Raw genomic sequence first — 3,471 nt, forward strand, 5'->3', positions numbered from 1 at the left:
TACGGCTCATGATGCGGTAGCTCAGTTGGGGCACCATATCGAGGTTGGCCAGCTGAGAGGTCTCTCCCATAGGGAGGAATAAACTGAGCGAAGGCCGCTGTACGGGCCTGTGCTGCTGCCGAAGGTCCGCTGACATTCGGGATGCCTCCATGGGTAGCGGTCGTGATGACAGTCGGAGCTACCCCTGGGATAATTCTACCCGTCGAGGTGAGTTGTGCCCACGTCTCCGCATAGCGGGAATTGTCTACGTCCACCACAACCACTGGGGTTTGAGTGGTGGATGCGGTGGTTGTGCCAAGGGCTACCGGGGCCCTGGAAGTCACGATTGTCTCGCCGGTGGTCGGCGGAATCGGGGGAGTCCCTGCCGATGTCGTGATCATCGGGGTACTCGTTGCTTCGGTCGCCGGGGTCAAGGTGATCCCTGGCGGTGGTGATTTCGGTGGACGGCCTCGCCTTTTCGGCGGATTTAATTCCGAGATACCTCCGGGGTCGGAGTAAACCGGGTCAAGCTGACCGCTGCTCGAATGTTCGGATATAACCGGACTTATTGGCCGGGACATACCGTGAGTTCAGCCTTGCAGGCCGATTATCGTCACGTGCCAAGTCGCGAAAAAGAAGAAAACAATTTACTTTCTGGCCGAAGGTTGGCCCGAGGAGTCGGCAGGAGGAACCCTGTAACTCGAGTAATGGTTTACTGGAGACCGGGACACGAGTACTCGACTGATCGGTGGCTTCAATACGCTTAATAATTATTTCGCTTCGGCGTGGGTAATTGCGACTGAACACTTCGGGTGCTGAAGCCGTAGAGACGGATCAGTCGGATCCTCGGCGCGCTGTATGCCGGATCAAAGCCTCCCCAACATAGTGGGAGAAATTCGGTTTCACCCTAGGAGGGGAGAATTCCGGTCTCCCTGGGTAGGGGAATTGAATTCCGGTGACAAATTCAAAGGCAACATTTCGCCGTGTTGTCTTGACTCGCGAGAATTTCTCGTCCGCGATGACATCGGATTTATTTGCGTCCTCGCGTTTTAATTTTCCGCTCGAACAAAGACGTATTTGTTTTCGTTCAGGGATTATCCCGGTGTTTATGTTTGGCGCGCTACTTCCATCTCTCTGAAGTCAGCATTTACACTGCCGATTTAAATAAGAAATAACAATTTCAAATTTGGCTCGATCAATTCCATTAAATTTAATCCTCGATATAAATGTCGAATAAGTAATGGGTCTCCTCTCGTTATTAGAGAGGGAATGAATTTCTATTAAATCGTTGTTTATTGCCTGATCGCTCTCCTCGCTTTTGTTGGAGAAGGAATTAAATTTTTCAATCAACCCGGATTTTCGCTAATCCGGTAACCCCTAACAATTCCTCGGAAATTGTCGAAACCTTAATGAATTCCCTAATGCCCAAAATAATCAAAACTCTAACCAACCACTTAATTCCCAACCCATCCAAACTACAAAAAGTTTTACTATTTTGCCCTCGAGCCCCACGTCGGGCGCCATTTGTAACGTGACATTTTCCAATCGACCGAAAATGCCCATCACCTTCGCCCTTCCTCCCTCTGGCCTCCTCGCCGATACTCAACTTAACTAAAATCGGGACCTACAAAAAGGTTGCCGGGCGCCAGCTAATTTTTCTAATCGAGAAATGTGCAACTCGAAAACTACAATCTAGATTAAAACCGAAAAACGTATCACTAACCCGTACTTATATCTAATTCAGCAAGGGGGTTGAGGGAGAGGTAACGGATGCCTGCGCTGCTCAGTATGCTAGGTTGTGGAGAGAAGGGTGGATTCGGGGAAAAGGGCAAAAAATGTCCAAAGAAAATAATTTCTCAAAACGATACTCACGTTTCCAAAACTAGCTAACTTCTATTAAATTAAACCCGAACACTGATGTCGGAAATTTCCCGGTCGACGGAAGCCAACGGTATTGCTTTCACCCGCCGCGGCGGGGATAATTCCAAAAAAAAAACGAAAAGTAGAAAAAAATAGAAAAGCGACCCCAGCTAAATCCGCGAGGCCCCGGAGGGTGCTCGGGATTCCTCCGAAATTTCGGGACCTTGTAGATACAGTTTATTGCAAAATTTTCCCATTGAAAACCTCCCCATAATTCCACGAGTGCTCAGGAGAGGCTCGGGATTTCCCCAAAAAACTAGAGCCCCATAGAAGGGCTAATAATAAATTCTCCCCGTGGATGAATTATAGAAATTCACTACACGTAATTCCGCGGGCCCTCGGGAGGTCCGGGATTAATCCCCAAGAAAAAAACGAGTTACATAAATTATTTATTAATTTTCTATCACCGAGAAAACTCTCGGCGAGCCTGGAAGAGGCGTTAGGTGAAAGCGAGAGAGAGATGGAAGATAATGTGCGAGAGAGATCGCACTACGCCCAACGCTCGCGACACGCGTTAGAAAATTTTCCGACGGGTAAAAATTCGCGATGCCTCAATGCCTCCACCGATCGGCATCGGATAAACTCCACCGGCGAGGAGGAATATTCGCGAACATCCTCCCAAAATCGGGGAACTCCACCATTTAAGGGGACCGCGATATCTCCGTTTTAAAGGAACGGGATTTTCTCAGCACCGTTGTGCTGGAATTCACGCTCAACGTTGAGCGGAGCGGAGTGGGGGAAACACTCGCAGCCTCGACGGCATGGACACCCCAAGGTTATCCAGCAAATTCCTCATGTTTCCACGGGGTTTTTAAACGGTTCCCCCGGGATTTCCATACGTTTTCCCGCACCATATGACCCTAAACCTCCACAGGGACGGCCCTGTGGGATGAATAATTTCCCACACGCGATCAGCCGTGGTTTTCGGACAAAACCATGGCTGAGAAACACTCGCGACACATCAACGGAGGGAAACGCTGTTCGATCCGTTGATCGAACAGGATAAATGTTCACTCGCGGGTCGCATTAATTAGGTGATCTCCAGTAACCGGTGTTACTGGGATAAAGTTAGAGAAATTTCCTCACCTTTCCACGTGATTTGCGAGCTGGGTGGGATCCTCCCATTGTCCTCTTCTCTCTTTTGGCGTTCTGGGGAAAACGTCCTGTGGCTCGTGTGTCCAGGCGATAACTGCCAAAAATGGCGGAACTCATGCCTCACCCGGACGTTTGTTCCGGTGGATTAAGCGCGGTGGCACTAATTGTCCTAGCGCGCTAATTGCTCCCCATTCAAATTCGAATGAGGGAATTAATTCGAATTAATTTTTCCGAATTCCCTAACTATCGCGGCTAGTCTTTCCCGGTCGTTTTCCCCAGGGATTCGTGGACACTCTTAACCCTAAGTAACTAAATCCACGGCGGCAATTCGGGGAGGTGTCGGTCGTAACACCCCCACCGACCTTCCAACGCTAACCCGTAAATAAAATTTCTCACGAATCCCTCTTTCAGGGGTGCTGGCACTCGCAGCCAGACGGTTCGTCCCGAGAAGATTTCGCGAACGGAATAACCCCCAAG

The sequence above is a fragment of the Fopius arisanus genome, unplaced genomic scaffold (assembly GCF_000806365.1).
Source record: "Fopius arisanus strain USDA-PBARC FA_bdor unplaced genomic scaffold, ASM80636v1 scaffold00312, whole genome shotgun sequence".
Classification (NCBI taxonomy): Eukaryota; Metazoa; Arthropoda; class Insecta; order Hymenoptera; family Braconidae; genus Fopius; species Fopius arisanus.